Source organism: Hemiscyllium ocellatum, chromosome 10 (assembly GCF_020745735.1).
Source record: "Hemiscyllium ocellatum isolate sHemOce1 chromosome 10, sHemOce1.pat.X.cur, whole genome shotgun sequence".
Classification (NCBI taxonomy): Eukaryota; Metazoa; Chordata; class Chondrichthyes; order Orectolobiformes; family Hemiscylliidae; genus Hemiscyllium; species Hemiscyllium ocellatum.
The window spans coordinates 57,372,966-57,395,244 of record NC_083410.1 but is presented as its reverse complement, the minus strand read 5'-3'; the positions used below and the strand labels follow the sequence as shown (position 1 = coordinate 57,395,244).

The following is a 22,279-nucleotide window of genomic DNA, read 5'->3' as shown; positions in this document are numbered from 1 at the left end:
TTATATCTGAGGTGGGTTAGAAGAAGAGCTCTTTTCTTTTGTCTGTCAAAAGCTTCTTTTCTTTGTTGTCTTTTCACCATCTCCAGGTCATGCTGCATCCCAAGAGAAACTTCAATGTTAACCCTTGATTGGGAATATGTAATGGTTTCTTTATGATTTATGGAGCAATGAAGAGGGTCCTCATATACCAAACACTGACAGTAAGTGTACAGGTGCTGCAGGTGGTGAAGAAGGCAAACTATGTTGGTGCTCATAGCAAGACAATTCAAATATGGGAGCAGGAATGCCATGCTACAACTGTATAGGGTCAGAAGTCACGACACCAGGTTATAGTCCAAAAGGGTTTTTGAAATCACAAGCTTCTGACTTTATCCACCCCAGTCCAACACCAACACCTCCAATCATGGCAACTGTACAGGCGTTTAAAAAACCATATCTAGAGTACTGTGCGCACTTTTGGTCTCCTTCTCTGAAGGGAAGATGTTATGGTTATTGAGAAAGTGCAAAGAAGGTCTATCACATTGATTCCTGGAATGGCAGGACTTAGGGTATGGGGACAGATTGGGTCTGCTGGGATAATATTCACTAGAGTTTAGAAGAACGAGGTGTGATCTCACATTAGACAGGCTGGATGCAAGAAGAATGTTCTCGACGATCAGGGAGTCCAGAACCACGGGTCACACAGTCTTAAGGATAAGGGAATAGGCCTTGTAGGTCAGAGGTGAGGAAGAAGTTCTTTACTCAGAGTGATGAGCAGTCTCTGCCACAGGAAACTGTTGAGGCCAAAACATTGAAGACTCTCAATAATGATGTAGATATTGTTCTTTGGACTAAAGGGATCAAGGAGTAACGTGAGATAGCAGCAAGAAGATACAGGGTTGGATGATCAGCATGATCACACTGAATGGCGAAAAAGTCTCGAAGGGCTGAATGGCCTATTCCCATTCTTATGTTCTATGTTTCTATCAAGTGGGCCATACTGCAAAACAGGAAATTTCAGACATTTTCAGAGGACTGAGGAGAGAATTTTCCATGGTTGCTCAATGTCACAACTTAAAAATGTTATCAAGGTAAACTCACTGGAAGCTGTAAAGATTCAAATGGTAAGCACACTCTAAACTGTATAATAGCATGGAGTTGTTGGTCATGCTAAGATATTGACAAAGAATCACACTTTCTGTAGTTAAATATTAATTGCCTACCTTGCTTAATCAATGCCATTTTCAGTTGGTACATAGCAGTAAAAGTCTAAAAGCGAGTCATATAATCCCTTAAATTTGATCATTAAGAATTAAAAGCTCATGTTTAGGTTTATTGGCGTTTATAGACATCATAACATAATACATAAACCATTGCTAATCAGATAATTTTCATTAAGGATCTTTAGTGCATGATCCCTCATCTTTAAATAAGTATCCTCACCATACTATGAATAATGTCATTCCACTAGCAACCTGGCTTTTCAGGACACCTGTATCCATACTTGTTCTCTATCTCTGAACTGTTTCGCTATGACACTTTATCTTATGCTAACCAACAGAATATAAATTGCTTTAGACAAAATTAGTTTATCCATTAATTTTGCAGGGAATAAAAAAAAGTAATTTCAAATACTATTTAGTCCAGTTAATTTTATACTGGTCTTCAAGTTCTGTGTTCAAGAATTAAGGCAAATAATATGCTCTTTGAGATAGACCATTTATTCCTCATACTGAAAAGTTGAAACATGTTTCCTCTTTATATTTCCTTCAATAAATGCAAGCTCAGTTTTGGAATCACTGTATTAATACACCTGCATGTTTTCAAATTTATCATGCTCCACATAAATGTGATCAATTGATAATGATTACTATGGCCTGGATTTTCTAAGTGGTAGTCTCCTGCTGATTGCTACTCTGCCCATTTTATTTTTATTAAAGGTGATCTCCACATATTCCTTGGAGTGGGATGCTCCAGCCAGAACTTGCTCTCTCTGCCTGCTCTTTTCTTTTCCCCTCCTCCTTTCTGTGTTTTCTTCTCCTCCTATGTCTTCTTGGACCCTCTGCATTGGACAGCTGGCCCAGGCTTCAGACTCCTGGCCTCCGAAGTGGGGTCAGCAGTCTGGAGTGGGGGCCAGCGACCAGCAGCTCGGTGCAGAGCATGGCGATAGCAGCTGCAGAAGCCCAGTGTGGATCAGAGGCAACGGCACTCTGCACAGCACATGTGCAGCAGCAATGGCACAGTGCAAAGTGTGACGACAGCCAGAAGTCAGCCTACATGGAGGTCCCCTGCACTGGTCTGCCCTCAGAGAGAGACTACGTTTGTCTTTTTAATTTTGCTTCTTTTGACCTATGAATATACTGTCTATATCTATAATGTAACTTACTTTTCTTCATTTATTTATTCTGTAACTAAGGATTATACCTGGATACTCTGTACCTGAGATGTTGCCACGTGTTAGTGACATTATTACACTGTAATTAATCTTCTAACTTAAGAAGCTGTACCTAGGTATCTTTGTACTTAAGATGGCATTGCAAATGGTGAATTATAAACTTTTCACACAATTAAACTTTTAATTTGAGTTTATGTGACAATAAAGCTATCTCAATTCAATTCAACATTTCTGACAGGCAAGTCCGATCAACAGTTCTTCCATAGTGTAGAATGTTTGGGTGAACGAAAACCACAATCCCTATTCACAAGTTGTATTCTGAATTTGAAACATCTAGAATCTCAAACAGCCATTTTGACAGCTGCTTTCAGACAGAAAGTACATAATATAAGTGTGAGAATAAGGTATCATGAAGATAGGCTATTAATTCAAAATGTCTTACACAGCCATGCTCCATGACCCTCATACTCTCCAAAACAAGAACGTCTAACAAAGGTGCCAGAGCTATGCACAGTGTCAAGCAAACAATGAAAGATTCTGCCATGCCTCTTGTGTATGAGCATGTCCATGGAGAGAGTCAGGGCTGCTGCTGATAACTTAGAGCCTAAGACTTGGAGTACCCAACAAAGTCACTTCAAGCAATGAGCCATAGTGTTCAGCAGGTCTTCTCTACCTGAGCTCCTGAAGTCAGAGTTGCATCAAACCATAGTGGTAGACAACATAAAAAAAATCATCAGTTTCAAAAAAGTGCCTCCAAACATATTCTGATGCTGTATGCTTACATACTGTAAGGAGCTTGTCTTATTACTTTAAAAGATGTCAACTGTAAGATGAAAAAAAAACTCTTTTAGAAAAAAAGGATTTTCCAAAATGGCTGTATAATTTCATTGTAAGGAATTAATACTTAACCTGAATTTTTTTTGTGGCTATAGGTTCCTACAATCAGGTGCTGAGGAGTTGTTTTCAAGTAAAACAGATTGCTTCTTGGATAACTGAGTAGGTTGAGACTGGAAACAGGTAACAGAAGTACAGACACACAGACAGAGAAAGACACAGAAGGGTTCACTGTTGCTGCCGAAGCTGCCTGGTCTTAGTAGTTAAAAAAAATCTCAGTTTAGACCTGAAAAAAACAATTATCATTCCTGCACCAGTTGCTGTGAGCTTTGACTTTTGAATTGATAAGTCAGACATATTTTCCAAGTGAATCAGTTGTGCTCTACTTTTTACAAGCCATTGGAAACTTCCAGAATACCAAGGGTCTCGCTAGTAACACAGGAACAGCAGTAGGCCATTCAACCCCTCAAGCCTGCCCCACCATGCAATAGGATCATGGCTGATCAGTGGCCTAACTCCATATGCCTGCCCACATTCCTTGATGCTTGCATAATAAAAAAAATCTCAGATTTAAATTTAACAATTGAATTAGCAGACTGCCATTTGAAGAAGAAAGTTTCAATCCTCCACTACTCTTTGTATACAGAAATACTTTCTGGCATATCTCCCTAATGGCCTGGTCCTAGTTCTTAGACTCTGCCCCCTGGTTCTAGAATTTTTAGCTAATTGAAGTAGTCTATCTTTGACTTCTCTGTTTCCCTGTTAATATCATCAATACCTTGGTTAAATTACCCTTCAACATTCTAAATTCTAGAAAATATGTTATAATTTGTCTCTTCTCTCCTCATAACGTAACCCCTGAAGTCCATGTATCATCCCCCCAACTTGTCATTGGATTAGGGACCCAAAGACCTAAGCTGATTTTCCAGTGTTTCTACATCCACCAATAATCTACTTTCCCTATTTGCTTGTCTGTATGTCTGTGCATGCATGGGTATGTAAGAGGAGTTTATAAAGGATCAAAGGCTTAATTTGTTAACTTATAGATATAGTCTAATTACTTATAATAAGATTTCTTTTTAAGAAAATAAAGACTTTAAGTAAAGTCTGTGCTTTCTATCAAACTTGGTCTGAAAGTCAGCTAAATTGAGGTACTGTGCATACTTTTAAAAAGATCTTTAACATTTGTCATGACTCCAGGTACAACAGGACTCTATTTATAGTGCACTATTTCATTGGATCGTAACAAGCTTGGGGTTTGTCTTGAATTTGCTTTGAATTGGATTGGATTGAAAACAGGTGCAATGAGGATTTAGGTGTGGTTTGATAAATAATACTGCTAAACGAGTATACCGGTTCTGTACTACACATAAGGCATAGCATTAGACATAATGCCCACATTCTCCCCGTGTCTGTGTGGGTTTCCTCTGGGTGCTCCGGTTTCCTCCCACAGTCCAAAAACGTGCAGGTCAGGTGAATTGGCCATGATAAATTGCCCGTAGTGTTAGGGGCAGTGGTAAATGTAGGGGAATAGTTCTGGGTGGGTTACGCTCCGGCGGGTCGGTGTGGACTTGTTGGGCCAAAGGGCCTGTTTCCACACTGTAAGTAATCTAAATCCAAATAATAAAGTATTGTCACTGGCAGCCTTATAGGAAATTTCTAAACCAATTGGCAGTTAAACTGGAGATAGAATTGCATGACACAGCTAAAAGGGCAGAGATAACAGAGGTACCAGCACAGCACATAGGTTTTGAGAAAATATGCAGTTCTCTGTCTTGTCCACAAAAAAGCCACTTGATTTCCACTATGTATCTCTCAACAGAGAAAGAGCCGACACCTTTTTCCACAAGAAGTGAGATCAAGAACTCGAATTTGGAGAGGACTTTTAGAATAGATCCGGTGCCTAGACACATGATTTTAGATGTTGGAGGATACGAGTGAGAATTTAGCGAAAAAGATTATTTTTCAAAAAGTTAGTGACCATCATATTAAGTTATTAGTAATGACCTAGATGATGTGAGGTGGTAGTGAGCTGTGTTATGCAAATTAAATTAAGTGAAGATGTTTCATCTCACCGAGATCTGGTTCATCTTTGATTGAATGTTTGGAAACCAATTGGAAGAAAGTAAAATTCAAAATGGAGAGACAATAATTACAGCTTGGAACTCTGTAGGGTGAATTAACTCCACAAAGGCCAGTGTCCTGTCATCAAGGTTGCACATGCATAGTACATGACACTGGACCAGCTAGCTTAAAGGAGAAAGTGAGGTCTGCAGATGCTGGAGATCAGAGCTGAAAATGTGTTGCTGGAAAAGCGCAGCAGGTCAGGCAGCATCCAAGGAACAGGAAATTCGACATTTCGGGCATAAGCCCTTTTTTAATTAACATTAACAGTTATATACAAGAGTAACAGCAATTTACAAGAGAGAGGAGCAACAAAGCTAGGCCCTAAACCCCACTGTTCAACCAGTTTTCAGTGAAATGAGGACAAACCTCAAACCCCAGTCATCACATAACAGTAAGAGCGACAAATACATATAAGACAGTCCAATTACATAAAAACAGTGCATAAAATACCATCAGTGTATCTGCCAGTGGAAGACGGCTCAAGACATCCACATTTGCCACTTCCCAGACAGTGTTCCAACTTGTAATTGTATGCACTTGGAATAAGAGTCCACTGCTGCATTTGACCTGAAGATATGGGAAGCATGGCTCTGTCCTCTTTCAGTGGTCCTAGCAGGGGTTTGTATCTGTTATTATTACAAATTTACATCCGTAAAGGTGTCGGTGGAACTTTCTCACACCAAAGATGGCCACCAAACCTTCTTTGTCTAACTGGGTGTATTTTCATTCAGCATCAGCAAAAGGCCAGGAACCATACATTGAGGCATTCCTCTCTGCTGGACTAACATTATTCCGATACCATGTGGGGAGACATTGCATGTCAGCAATGCATCTTGCTTGGGATCATAATGTACCAAAACCTTTGACAATGATAGTTGTTTCTCCACTTCCTTCAAGGTTACATCTTGACTATTAGACCATTTTCAAGGTTGACCCTTCTTCAACAGCAGATGTAAAGGGTGTTAGGTTGAGGCCAGGTCACGTACGAATTTTCCATAATACTGCACCAACCCAAAGGACGACCTATGCCCGGGAACAGCTCAATAGATTGTCTCATATATTGGTACAAACCCTTATGGGCATTAATTGTAGCATGCTTCTAGGAATCTAAATTGCAATAGCAAATACATATGTCTCATGTGCAGCTTTGTGAAGGATTTGTTTCTTAGCCAACTTACAAGGTGGCCTTAGCTCCTTTGATTGTCCCTAGACCATCCTGAAAAACCTCTGGGTATTTAATTAGGATTTCACTCAGGCCGCCAGTTTCTAATTTAAAAAATGTTGAGCTAATGGTGATGCCTGTTTAAAGTCTAGTTGGGCTTCAGCTCGTAGGCACTTTTGCATGGTCTTATCGTTAATTCCACATATCAAATGGTCTCTCAGAATCTCACTTAGGGTTAAATGAAAATTACATGCCTCTCTCAATTGTCTTAACCTTGTCAAAAATCCTAATATGAATTCCCTTAGTCCCCAAATTGCCAAGTTAAACCAATAGCATCTCAGAATTCGAGGAGGCTTGGGTGGTAATATTCCTTCACTAAATCTGTCAAGTATTGAGAGATTTTAGTATCTGGCGTTTCCATGAAAGTTAAGCTCCTAATAACTGAAAAAGCTGCTGGTCGACAAGCTTTCAGGAGAATTACTCTTTACTTTTGCCTACCCTAATGTCACTTGTCTGGAAAAAATACCGCATTCTTCCCACATACTAGACAACAGATTGAATACGTCAGGCCTCCCAAATAGTGGCATGAGGCCAGAAATGCTTATCTCAACTCAAAGACAGTAGTTGCAAGTGAATCTCTACAGAGGTATTTTAGCTCCACGAAGACCAGTATCCAATCATCAAGTTACCCTTTATTTGCATATACATAGTTAATGACAATGACCCAGCTAACTCAGAGCCAGCTCTTAGAGTGAGAAGAATCCCGGACACTCCTGTTAATTTATTTTTCTTTTTTTTTCCTTTTTTTATTAACCCCCACAGTAGGACTAAGATTTTACCCACCAGAGTCTGCATCACCTCTTCAAAAGTTCAAGACACACCATTTCCAACAAAGCCGCGCTATCCCTAATCAGAGCTTACCTTTCCAAATACACATAGATCCAGTCTCTCAGAATCCCTCCAATGGGTGCCTATTCTCTCCCTAGTTACTCTTGTCCTTAATATACTTGTAGAAACTCTTTGGATTCTTCTTTACCTTACCTGTCAAAGCTATGCACCCTTTTGCCCTCCTGATTTCCTTCTTATGTGTACATCTTCACCCCCCAACACTATTAAAAAGATTCACTCGATCCCGGCTGTTGATATCTGACGTCTCTTTTTCCTTGATCAGTGCCTCAATATCTCGAGTTATCTAGTGTACCCTGCCAGCCTTGCCCTTCACACCAACAGCAACATGCTGGCCCCAAACTCTTCCCTTGCTTTTGAAAGCCTCCCACTTGCCACTTTAAACAGCCTCTCCCAATCAACTTTTGAAAGTTCCTCGCCTCAGCTTGAATTTTAACTTGTGGACTAGGTCAATCTTTTTTCTAAAAGTATTTTAAAACTGGATTTGGAGGTGCTGGTGTTGGACTGGCATGGATAAAGTTAAAAATCACATAACACCAGGTTATAGTCCAACAGGTTTATTTGAAAATACTAGCTTTCGAGGCGCTACCTCTTAATCAGGTGGTATAGAATTATGGTTACTGGTCCCAAAGTGCTCTCCCATTAATGCCTCAATCACTTGTCCTGTCTTATTTCCCGAGAGGTGGTCAGGATTTGCCCCTTCTCTAGTAGAGCCATCTACTTATTGATTGAGAATGTTTTCCTGAACACACTGAACAAATTCCTCCCCATCCAAGACCTTAACACAACGGCAGTCCCAGTCTATGTTTGGCAAATTAAAATCCCCTACTATTACAACTCTATTATTCTTCCAGCTATCTGTGATCTCCCTACATATTTGCTCCTCAATTTCCCATTGACTGCTGGGGTCTTACAGTACAATCCCATTAAAATAATCACCTTCTTCTTATTTCTCAGTTCCACCCATATAGCTTCATTGGATGATCCTTCAGGAAAGCTTCTCTAAATATGCTGTCATGATTTCCCTAATCAAAATGTCACTCCACCTTCTCTCTTGCCCATCTTCTAGCTATCCAATAGCATCTGTGTCCCAAAACATTGAGCTGCCAATCCCATCCTTCCAGCCATCTTTCTGTAATAGCTAAGCCATCCCATTCCCATGTTCTCATCCATGCCCTCAGTTCATCTGCCCTACCTGTCAGGCCTTTTGCATTGAAATAAATGATTCTGTCGTCCCTCATTCCCTGCCATTGCCTCTACCTACCTTGTCCACTTAACGTCCTCTCTTTAACTTCTATACCAGCCTCAACCTTCTCTCTGGTCTCACAACTGCTTAGGGTCCCACTCGCTCCCCTGCCAGACCAGTTTAAGCTTTTCCAAATAGCTTCAGGATATCTCCCTGCCAGGATACTGATTTCCCCATCCAGTTCAAATGCTACCCATCTTCCTTGTATAGGTTACTTCTGCCCCAGACGAGATCCTAATGATCCAAAAATCTAAATCTGCCCCTACATCAGCTCCTCCACCACACATTCATCTGCCCTGTCTTCCTATTCCTACTCACACTATCATGGGGCATCACGAATAATCTAGAGATGACTACTCTTGAGATAGGTTATTAGGGTCATAGAGATGTACAGCAAGCAAACAGACCCTTTGATCCAACTTGTCCATGCCAACCAGATATCCTAACTTAATCTCGTCCCATTTGTCAGCACGTGGCTCATATCTCTCTAAACCTTCCTATTCATATATCCATCCAGATGCCTGTTAAATGTCGCAATTATACCAGCATCAACCACTTCCACTGGCAGCTTATTCCATACACGCACCATCCTCTGTGAAAAAGTTGCTCTTTAGGTTCCATTTAATTTTTTTCCCCTCTCACCCTAAACCGATGCCCTCTAGTTCTGGACTCCTCACCCCAGGGAAAAGACCTTGCCTATTTACCCTATCCATGCCCCCTGCGACTTTATACACCTCTAAGGTCACTTCTCAGCCTCCAACACTCTTCTCTTAGAAGAATTTAAAAACTCTCAATCTTCTGCGATAAGACCTCATGTTGAGGACTAAAAGTTTGCAACTGCTAGATGGGTGGTATATTAGATTCCCTAGAGTGTGGAAACAGGTCCTTCGGCCCACAAGTCCACACCGACCCTCCGAAGAGCAACCCACCCAGACCCATTCCCCTACATTTACCCCTGACTAATGCACTTAACACTACGGGCAATTTAGCATGGCCAATTCACCTAACCTGCACTCTTTGGACTGTGGGAGGAAACCAGAGCACCCGGAGGAAATCCTTGCAGACACAGGGAGAACGTGCAAACTCCACACAGTTGTCCGAGACAGGAATTGAACCTGGGTCCCTGGCACTGTGAGGCAGCAATGCTAACCACTGAGCCACCATGGTAATTGTGAGTTAATCAATAGAACTAAACATTTTTTCTTTATCACCCTTATAAATTTGAAAATGGGAGAATGAAAGAATGACAATTTGTCAAAGTAAGGAATGGATTGTGTCTCTCCTCCGGTCAGGAAATACTGAGGGTGAAAGTGAAAATTGGAAGCCAAGATGTTTTCAGTATAACAAGGTAGAATATGTTCATTCAGAATGCTAGAAACTGAGAAGAGGAAACCTACAGAACTTACTGGAGCTTATAAAAATAAGTCTGAAAAGGAAATTGAGAAAGAAAAGGTCACTGATCAGATTGTAACTACAATTAAAAGACTGCAGGTAGAAACTACTGGGTGTGCAGAAGAGGTGCATAGGGTAAATGAGACAGAAATTAAAATTTGGAGATGCTGGTGTTGGACTGGGGTGTACAAAGTTAAAAATCACACAACACCAGGTTACAGTCCAACAGGTTTAATTGGAAGCACTAGCTTTCAGAGTGCTGCTCCTGCATCAGGTGATTGTGGACACAACCAATCTGATGAAGGAGTCGCGCTCTGAAAGCTAGTGCTTCCAATTAAACCTGTTGGACTATAACCTGGTGTTGTGTGATTTTTAACAGAAATTAGAAGGTTTTTAATCGAAAGGGAAGATGACCTATTTTCTTCAAAAGAAGAAAACAAGCCCATAACTAATTCTGAGAGATACAGGGGTTACTCAATCTCTCTTGCTAGAGAAGTGATTTGAAGATGCTTGTGTTGGACTGTGATGTACAAAATTAGAATTTAATTGGAAGGACTAGCTTTTGAAGCGCTGCTCCTTCATCCACAACCACCTGATGAAGGAGCAGTGCTCCGAAAGCTCATGCTTCCAATTAAATCTGATGGACTATAACCTGGTGTTATGTGATTTTTAACTTTGGTGGAGAAGAATTGAGTTTTCCTCCAGAGAGTTCACTGAAACCCAAACTATTTGGTAGGTGGAACAGGTGGAGAGTATATCCCAGTTCTATTGTGCAAGGTCCAACTGGATAGCGACTTGTCTGGTCTAATAGTCATCAGGATGCTGAGATTACCTAGGGAAGGAGTTGATTTAGTTCTGGGGAATGATTTAGCAAGAGTGCAAGACATAGCTTCATCTATAATCATAAGAAGTCCATTTGAGGTTAGATAGATGGAACAGTTGCAGAAATAGTTCAGAATATTTTTCCTGAATGTATGGTGGCCAGAGCTTTGCCTTAATGAAGTTCAGGAAAAATCACATTAATAACATGTTATGAAACTCATATTAAGAGACAGAATAGTGCAATAGAGGTGTTTGGCATGTCTTCACTGATTTAGGCTAAGCAAACAGAAATATGCACGTTATTAGACAGTTCCCAATGAAGCTGAGGGTGAAGGATTTCCGAATGCTATCATATTGAAAATAGTTATGAGGAAGTGGAAACATCCTCTCAGACCTGCAGACTAAGAATGGATGGTTCACCAAATAGTCATTCTGCCCAGATATCATAAGGAGATAGTGCAAGTAGTGCATAAAGTTTCTATGGGAGGGCTTACAGGCATATGGAAAACACAAGCATCAATAAACAGGTATTTTACATGTGCAGTACTGTAAAACATGTTATTTTGGAAAATCTCAACATGTCATCACACTTGCACCTTTGACAACTAAACCAGTTTTTGCAGAATTATTTAGTGGAGTGTTAATGGATTGTACAGAACCTTTACCAAAAACGAAAGCAGGATATCAATATATCCTCAGAGTTGACAACTTGAAACCCAAAGCTATTTCTTTAAGAATAATTATAGCTAGAGTAGTAATGGAAGAGTTAACAGTTTTATTTATAACTCATTATGGACTACTAATTGAGGTACAGCCTGACCAGGATTCTAACTTCACATGAAAGGTTTTCCAGAAAATCATTAGCAGTTTTGAGGAAAAAAAATGAAATGAACTGTGTATCATCTGCAAACACGGAGATTTGGAGCGGTACAATCAGACCCTCAAAACCATGATTAAGGCTACTCCCATGAATACCCACAGAATTGAGACAAAGGATTAGTTTTTTTTATTAATTTCTAGCAGAGATTCTCTAAATGAATCGTTAGATTTAATCCATTTGATTGGTTTCTAGTTATAAGATTAGATGGTGATACGGTGGCTCAGTGGTTAGCGCTGCTGCCTCACAGTGCTAGGGACCCTGTTTTGATTCCAGCCTCAGGTGACTGTGTGGATTTTGCACATTCTCCCCATGCATGAGTCCTCAAAGGGTGCTCCAGTTTCTTCCCACAGTACAAAGATGTGCAGTTTATTTAAACTGGACATGCTAAACTGCCCATAGTATCCATGGATTTGCAGGCTAGGTGGATTAGTCATGGAAAATGTAGTGTTACAGGGATAGGGTAGGTGGTTGAATCTGGGTGGGATGCTCTTCAGAGGGTTCATGTGGACTCAATAGGCTAAATGTCCTACTTCCACGCTGTAGGGATTCTAGATCCATCAAAATTGATTAGAAAAATGTTTTTGAATGAGAAAGATGAATTCTTAATGTTGGATTACATGTCTCTTTTTCTAGAAAGACTCACAGGAGCATGTAGGGTAGCACATGAACATTTAAACATTTTACAGGTGTTTCAGAGTGGGAAATGAAGTATTGGTTTTGTAGCATTTATAAGGTGAACCTTTGAAAGCAAAATTCAGCATTCCATATAAAGTAGCTAGAAGGGTTAATAAAGTGACTTCTCTGATCAATACTCCTGAATGTAGGAAGAAGAATTAGTTATCCAGTATAAGTGTGCTGAAAAGGTACTATCTTTGGAATAGGATAAGGATGAGCAAGTGTGTCAGGTGATAAGGCAGAAGATAACAAAGATAATGAGATTGAGGTGGAAGGGGATATAGACAGTTCTCAAAGTGAACCTCCTACAGTTCAACTAGGTAATACACAACTACTGGAACAGTTACTGTGTTTTCATAATGAGAGAGAGGACAATAGGAGAAACTTGTAAGATCTTGTAAGACCAAGAAAGTATGATATAATCTATAGAGATACACCTGGATGTACTATATTACTAGACATGATGTGGACACAGCAGAGTCAGAACTAATAACCAACATCCTTATCAGATTGACACAGAAAAACAAGTTTAGATAGAATTAGAAATTCAGTAGTTGGAAGAAAACCACTTGACTGAACTCATGCAGAGCATTTGGAAATAGTTCTCTATATATTTCAGTCCACTATTGCCAATCCCACATGCTTTGATTTTACATGCTAGTGTCTAATGTAAAACCTTAACAAACACTTTCTTATAGCCGAAGTAAACCATATATACTGGCTCCCCTTTATCAAGTCCACCATAACTTTTCATAAAAATTAGGTTTATCAAGCATGATAACCTTCTTGTAAATTCTGGCTGATTTCATCCAAACCTCTACTATTTTACAAGCATTCAGTTATAAATCTTTTATAATGGCCTTTGGCATTTTCCCTATACTAACTGGTTTCTAATACCCTGTTTTCTCTCAACCTTTGTTAAATAGTGAGGCTACATTAGCTACCCTCCGATACATAGTACCTGTTCCAGAGTCTATAGAATCTAAGATAACCACCAATACATGCATTATTTCTATGGCCATTACCTCCAGTACTCTGGGATATAGATTATCAGGGCCTGGAGACTTATCAGCCTTTAATTTCTAGTTTCCTGGACATCATAGAGTCATAGAGATGTACAGCATGGAAACAGACCCTTCAGTCCAACCCGTCCATGCCGAATAGTTATCCCAACTCAATCTAGTCCCACCTGCCAGCACCGGTCCATATCCCTCCAAACCCTTCCTATTCATATACCCATCCATATGCCTCTTAAATATTGCAATTGTACCAGCCTCCACCACTTTCTCTGGTAGCTCAATCTATACATGTGCCACCCTCTGTGTGAAAACGTTACCCCCCCCATCAATGCTGATTTCTTTCCTACCCCCCCTCCCCCCAATTTTCTTTGGAAAGTTACATGTATCCTCTTTTGTAAAGACAAACAAAATATATATTTAATTAGTCTGCCTCCTCTTTTTCCTCATCACAGTTATCCTGTTTCCAATTATCAGGGTCTGTTCCTGGACCTGGGCATAAACAGATCTATATAGGAAGGGTTCAGGGGGGACATTCTGCCTGACTACTTGCCCCTCTTCCATGGTTACATCCATACGCAGGGCGCATGCAGTGTTTACTGGTATGCTCAAAGCCTTCCATGGTCAGTCAGGGACTGGAATGCATCATCTCCACACAATGACATTTTAATAGAATGTTGTTAAATTAAATTTGAACATTTGATTTTCTTTCCAGCACCCCTTAATTGGGCTGGTACATATTAATTTGAGTCAAGATTAGGGTGGTGCTGGAAAAGCACAGCAGGTCAGGCAGCACCCGGGGAGCAGGAAAATCGATGTTTTGGGCAGGAGCCCTTTCAGGAATCTGATGAAGGGCTCCTGCCCAAAACATCGATTTTCATACTCCTTGAATGCTGCCTGACCTGCTGTGCTTTTCCAGCACCACTCTAATCTTGACTCTGATCTCCAGCATCTGCAGTCCTCACATTTGCCTTCATATTAACTTAATTTCAAATTGCTTTAAAAAGAGTAACTCAACACCATTCAGTTACAACCCAATCTCATGAAGTACCAAGCAAAAGCACATTGTAACCAGATTGAGATCTCCCAATGTCACAGGTCTACAAAGTCAATGGAGAAAGAGATGCTCATTCATGCTTCATAAGACTTAGGAGCTGAAGTGGGTCATTCCAGCCCATTGAGTTTGGACCACCATTCAATTGGATAATAGCTGATATGATAATCCTCAAACTTCACTTCCCTTTCCTTTCCACATAAGCCTTGATTCCCTTACTGATTAAAAATCAGTCTCAGTTTTGAATATACTTAACTTGCTCATATCTCATATTCATCTTCACATTTGATAATGGAGACCATCACAAGAACTACAAGATATGACACTGTAGTTTGTTTAACCTCACATACAAGACAGAGAGGTAGATGAAATCTGATCTGGTGGAGTGGGCGAGTTCTCTCCATGCAAAATAGCTATACTAAAATCCATAGATCCTCTCTCTAAGGTAATGGCATCCAAAGTAGAAGCTGCCTCAGGAACTCCTGAGCCAATATCTCATCTCTATGTCATCTACTGGACAAGAACCTGTGGCAATTGGGTTTCAACCCTAGTAGCCCTAGAGATGACATTTGCCCTCAATCCCATGTGTTTCTGGGGACCTTTGTTGCAGTTCAAAGGCATCAACTAACTTGTAATAATATCTGGAAGGGTCTGATGCTTTCTTTGCAAGAGTGCATCAATCAATCTCTTTACCTTTTAACATGGGGGGTGGGGGAAATCGGCCAGTAAGGGCATTAGATTTTAATGGCATTGCTGGTTTTCTGTTGGTTCAGAGTGCAATTGATTGCATCTGCATGGCAGATGCCTTATCATGAACTAGCAGTTTGTACCAATAGAAGATTCCACTCTGTTAATGTATAGTTCATTAGTAACCACAATAGCTAGAAAATGCAGGTCTGGGCTAGATCTCCAGGGAACTGCTACGATTTTTTCATCCTGTACCATTCATAGTTGTCAGCATCTTTCTAACAGACAAAAAAAACTGCTGACGTTGGAATCCAAGGTAGACAAGCAGGAGGCTGGAAGAACCCAGAAGCCAGGCAGAATCAGCAGGTAGAGAAGTCAACGTTTTGGGTGTAACCTTCTTCAGGATTGGGGGTGAGAGTAAGGGAAGCTGCAAATAAAGGAGTGGGGGAGCAGGGTGTTGAGGTGGGAATAGGTGAACACAAGTAGAGGGTATGACCTGGTTGGTTGATGGGAGGAAGGAATCCAATTGGTGGCACTCAGTCTGTGCAAGGGTGGTTGCTGGGTAACAAAGGGATACCCACTCCAAACCAATTAGGACCACAATTGTCCACAATATATATTAATGGCTTTGATGTAGAAAGGAAATGCACTCTTGTCAAGTTTGCAGGTAACAATTGGGAAGTCAAGTGATGAGGATGACATAAAGGAATCTGGCTGCATTACATGAGAAGGGAAAAAGCAGATGGAATATTTTATGGAAAAATGTGAGGTTTCTTTGGCAAAGACTATGGAGGAATGTGGGATCCCTGACAACAAATTATAAAAAATAAGCATCCAAGTAATGGGGAAGATAAATGGAATGTTGGCCTTTATTTCAAAGTAAAAACAGTTCGCTAAAACTATACAAAATAGCAGTCAGACCACACTTAGAATACTGCGAACAGTTTTGAGCCTCTAATCTTAGGAAATGTGTACTGGCATTGGAGGCACAGAGGGACTGTCCTATGAGGACAGGTTGAGTAGGTTGGACCTTTACACATTGGAATTTAAAGGAATGAGGTGACCTTATTGAAACATACAAGATTCTTAGGGAACTTGATGTGATACAGAAAGATTGTTTCCCTTGTAGGAGAGTCTAGCACCAGAGGGCATGATCACTGAATAAATAGCAGCACATTTGAGATAGAAATTAGGAGGATTTTCTGCTCTCAGAGTGAAGTGAATCTGTGGAACTCTTTACTGCAAAGGGCTGTTCAGGCTGAATAATTTAAGGCCTGGAGGGACAGCATTTTAATCAGAAAGGGAATCAAAAGATAAGGCAAGAAAGTGGAGGAGTTAAGAATTATCAGATCAGCCATGATCCCACTGAATGGCAGAGTAGATATCACGGACTGATTAGCATACTTCTGCTCCAGGTCTTATATTCTTTATTTCCTGGACAGGATCCAATAGAAACTCTTAGGAGGTATAACTGAACCATGGGGCAGATTTTGGCTTCTTTTATGGCATTTTCAAGAGGGTTGAGGGAGACCAACACAAGCTCTTATGAAGCTCCCGGCTTGGGGCAAATAAAATGACTTCCAAATGGCCTTTAAATAGGAGGCCAAAACCTACCACCTCAGAAGAAACTTCCCAGAGACAATCTTTCTGCATGCTCATCGCTTCTAATTCACAGTCTAAAACATACATCTCATTAGTGATTGAGCCATAGCAGAAGTGATAACTTAACACACCGAACACCAATTTTGAACTTCAGAATGGAAACTTTTGACAACAAAGATCCTAAAATTGTCAATCCTATCAAAAACTCCAAATCTACATAAAATGGGCTAAATGTTTCAAAGTGCATTAGAACCCCAACATGGGGTTAAAAGATGGATTCTAAGCACTGCTCAACAGCTTCATCAAAGTCTACCTCCTAAGTGGCCACCTGAGAACATGCCACCATCTAAAGTCCCAATCACAGGACTGACAACTCTGAAGACTTGACAGCACCAAAAGGGAAATGGTTGCTGCTGAGGAATACCGGTGACCTGAAGTCTTTGATGGGCACGGTATTTTAAAAAGTTATAATACTAATGGAGCCAAAGATTAAAAGGACACACCCTTTGGAGAGATTGTTGGGGCTACAGGGATAGCCTTCCCTGCTCACAGCCCCTTCCTTGCCCCAAACTATGGCAAGGGGTTGCCTCCACTTACATATAGCAAAGATTACCCCGTGGTTAGAAAAACATTGACAGCAATGTAAGAAGTTTCCTAATAGGGAATTTAATTATATGAACTGGATCCCTGCTTCATAATCAGGTAGCCTCTTTGTAACTGGAACCGCCTTCAAAACATTCTTGGACTACACGACCGAGTCGGGAAGCTGAACCAACTTGCTGCCCATATTTTTACTGCTTCAATATCCTTCCTAGGGACATGTAAATTCCTGGCCAATTTTTTTTTTAGATCACTTCCACTCACTAATATTGCAATTATCAATAAGATTTTTACACTGCACTGAAATAAAAAAGATCTTGCAATGCATACAAATCTTTTTCCACTCATTACCGAAGTAAAGGTTTAATGCAGAGACCTGCAGAAAAATCAAATCTGTACATTAAGCATCGAAATGTATCATGTGCTGCCATAAAATTTCCAGTATATTTCTAAAGCAACAGAATGTATACTCTTTCAATGCAACTTAGCCTCTGAATCAAGTCTTATTTTACATATAACAGGTTAGTTAACTGTATACCATATAATTCATTGTTCTATACAGTCAACGCCTCTGTTCACTGACAATCAGGACTCAGAAGCTTGTTTAGCTTTTAAAACCAGACTAGGTGACATGCAGGCTTCTGCTGATATGATAACCTCTTGATGTTTTAAATTCAATTCTGCCTTTTCCACAGCAAATAGTAGCTATTATAAACAGGCAAGAATGTGAATCAAAGTAAATGGAATGATTGCGATCTGGTGGGGACAGGAAATGCAAGGAAAGGACAGGAAAATTTGCCTCTTCTTTAGACATAATACTTCTGCCCAAAAGGAACCTCAAGAAAAATAAAGAAAATATTTAGCAGGTGTCTTCAGTTCCCATTCCTGCTTGCCACGAGTTTTTTTACTGATAATTTCAAATCAGTGTATGACTCACACAGTGAGTACAGACTTAAATAAGCTTTGGATGCAAAAGATTTCTTCAAAATCCAATATTTACATATTCACAAGGATTCAACCTGACCATCAGCAGATGGCCACCATGCTCCCAAAAATGTGGGAATCACATGATGTAGTAATCCAACATTCACTCGCTGACCACCATATACATTATTCCTGATGGCAAAATCATTGCTTAAATGTACTAGATCTTATGGTTGGTCTTATCAAGATCACTTTTATGCTGAACTCAAGGACAGCACCAGTCTAAATGAATAGTACCTTCACAATAAACATTGACTTTATTCACAGGTTGATGACTTTTTATAACAGCACTCATGAAAGGTGGCACAGTTTAAATGTTAATTTTGTTTCTCTCTCCATAGATGTTCATGCAGAATATTTTCAGCATTTTCTGTTTTCATTTCCTATTTCCAGCATCCAGAATATTGCTCGCTTTGATATTTCGATATTAAGTATAAATTGCTTTAAGGGCAAATAAATTTATAAATCTAGCAATTTTTTTGTATATATGCATTGTTTTGCAAAAAGAAGTTACACTGTTGATGTCTTGCTTTGACCCATTTATTTTTGAAGATTTCCTTTCTCAAGTCAACTAGCCATCTTTCATGAATTCAGAAAATAATTATCTCCTTTGTACAGAATATGTAGCTTACTGAATTAATTTGTTTTGGTTGGACAAAAAAATTCAGATTTTGAGACACACACACACACACACACACACACACGATATTGTATTATTTTCATTACAATTTTATATTATTTGCTTAAAAATAGACGAGAAGGTGAGGACCAACTGGGGATTCCTTGGGACCCTATAAATAAACACTGGACTATATCTTCTTCTGGGTTTGGAGGTGTATTTCGGTGTATGAACGGCATTTGATTTTCTTTTGGAGGTGATCCAATTTTCTTTGGGGTTGCTTACAAAATGCACATATGGCCCATACTTCCCTCCTAACCACAGCCCTAAAACAACCTCTTTGGAATCTTGATTTAAACATTTTGTTCTGTGCATCATTTTGTCTGCGCATCATTTTGTCTGCTGTTACAGAGTTTTAGAAGCACATTAAAAACAAGCTGGATTCGAGCTGAGGGGTCCAGACGTATGGAAAACTAAATGTACAATTTTTCACACCTTCAAATATTACCATTGGATTGTGTGTTTTAATTTACAAGATGTTTTTAATGCAGTAATGCCCAAGGACAATTCTCCATGATGCAAGTTGATTTTTACAATGACGAAACATGCATATTTCATTATAATTTATTTTTAAAAGAAGAAAGCACCATAATGCAGTTGAGACACTATTTTATATATAGTTTGAAGAGCACCATTCCATAAGTCTAGGACAAGGTAAAGAAGCAAGTCTCCACAACAACTCAGATTAGATCCGCACTATTTGCATCATTTTGCAACTTATTCTGGCCGCCTAGCCAACTGAGCTAACTGACTCCCACATTCTACTCTAACTCAAATTGCAATGATTGATTGAATAGTCTTGTTTTTACACTAAACATAAAATCAGAGAATGGTTACAGAAGAGGAAACCATTCACCTAACTAGTCTGTGCTGGGTTTCCAAGGAGTAATACGTGTCTTTTGATTGAATTCTTTTCAGTAGGCCACCTGTTGTTTACAGAAATATCAAATGAATATGGAGAAAATCACCAAGCAAAGCTTTCAAGATGAGATAGAGTTTATTAACATGATTAATCACTGGAAACCTGGCATTGAAAAGACTAAGAGGCTCCTACTTAATAGCATCTTCACAAGCCTTCCTGGATTTATAATTCAGTACAGATGTAGGGAGTCAATAAAGAAGATATCCCAAAAACTGAAAGTGTTTCACCTTAAATTTTGTTTCCAATAACCTAATAAAGCTTTCAAATACGAGTTCTTTCGACTATTTTGTGAATGACGATAATCTAGGCTGTGTCTACAGGGGGTTCCTTATTTATTAATGTTCAACTTACAAATGCTGTACTTGCAAACACAATCCCATACGTGGATGTAATTTTAAAGACCCAACATACAAACAGTTCCTGTACTTATAAAAGGCTCCTTTACATTGTATTGCATTGTGTTCTAACTTGCAAACAACCCAGGGATTCAACTTCATCAGCAGAAAAGCCAGTGGACATGAAAAGTCATCATCTTTTACCCTTTTAAAGAAGAGTATAAGAGTACATTTAAAGAAGCCTGGTAAAATTCTCTTCTAGTTGGAGAGGAATTTGGAACTGAAGGGAAGAATCAAGTTGTCATGGGTCCAAATTGGTACCAATGTTTTACACAGGATGAGGAAAAAGGTTCTGATGAGGGATTGTAAGCAGCATGAGTCTATTTTTAAAAAAAAAACAGAACCACAAAGATAATAATCAATATCACATGCAAATTGGTGAAGGGCAAATAAAATTGGAGAGGTAAATGCATGGCCTAAAGATTGGTGTGGAAGAAATGGGTTCTGATTCATGGAACACAAGCACCTAGAAGAGAGAGAGCTATTCCATTGGAAATGCTTCATTTGAACCATGCTGGGATTGGTGCCCTGGCAATTTGTCTAATGTGGATTGTAGATAAGGCTTTAAAAAATAATTTGAGTGTGTGTGTGAGCACGTATGATAGTGTGCACGTGAAAGCATGTTTGAGAGTGAAGGAGGTAGGATGGTTCAATTTAAGGAAAGTTTAAAAAAATCAAATGAAACAACAGCAGGCTGGTGAAGAGGTAAACAATAATCGAAGTGAAATAGGAAGAGTACGATAGAAACAGGAACCAGAATAAATAATAATCGTAAAATGTTCAAGGGTCTTCAGCTGAATGCTTGTAGAATTTTTAGTAAGTTAGATGAGCTGATGACACAAGAAGAAATAAATCGATGTGACTTAATACCTATTACAGGAACATGGTTGCATAGTGACCAAGATTGAGAACTCAATATTCAAGAATATTCAATGTTCCAGAAGAATAGACAAAAAGGAAAAGGAAGTGGGATAGCTTTATTAATAAAGGATGGTTGTCAGTGTGGTGGGAAATAGGTGTAATAAATCGGGACGTGGAATCAATTTGGTTGGAAATAGGGAAGAGCAAGGGAAAGAAGTCATGACTGGGATCATCTATAGCCCCACAAAGAGGTGCCTCATTATAGGATAAAGTATAAATTTGGAACTAATGGAGAAATGGAAGAAGGGTACTACAATTAATATGGATTATTATAATCTACGTATTAAGTGGACAAATCAGAAGGGCAATGGTAACATGGGAAATGAATTTGTAGACCACACCAAAGATTGTTTCTTAGAAAAGTATGTTGACTAACCCATCTGAGAACAAGCTATCCCAAATCTAGTAATGTGTATTGAGGTATGATTAATCAGAGCTCTTGTAGTTAAAAATCCTCTAGGGAACAATGATCTCACATCCTGGTAGAATTTCAATTTCAGTTTGATGAAGAACAACTCAGGTCTCAATTAAATATGAACAAACAGTTGTCTAAGGTGTGCTGGAAAAATAGACAAAGGGGGAAATGTCAATCAACATACAGTGGCAGACAGTTGAGCAGACATTTCATAACACTCAAAAATTTATTCTTGTCAAAAAGGAGAATTCGTTGAGAAGGATGAACCACCATGATTAAGAACAATAGTTAAGGAGAGCATCCAATCAAAACCTAAGGCATACAAAGCAGAAAAAAAAGCATAGTAGAAATATTAGGAACCAGCAGCAAATAACTAAAAAGCTAATAAAGAGAGAATGTTGTTGTGGTTCTGTTCACCAAGCTGACAATTTGTGTTGTAGACGTTTCATCCCCTGTCTAGGTGACATCCTCAGTGCTTGGGAGCCTCCTGTGAAGCGCTTCTGTGATATTTCCTCCGGCATTTATAGTGGTTTGTCTCTGCCGCTTCCGGTTGTCAGTTCCAGCTGTCCGCTGCAGTGGCCGGTAT

General features: G+C 39.5%; 1 protein-coding gene across 5 annotated transcripts in view; it reads right to left on the bottom strand.

The window, feature by feature from the left end:
* The window catches only part of LOC132819436 (echinoderm microtubule-associated protein-like 6), a 512,298-nt gene that overhangs the window by 466,772 nt on the left and 23,247 nt on the right, over positions 1–22,279 (bottom strand). The window lies entirely within an intron of this gene.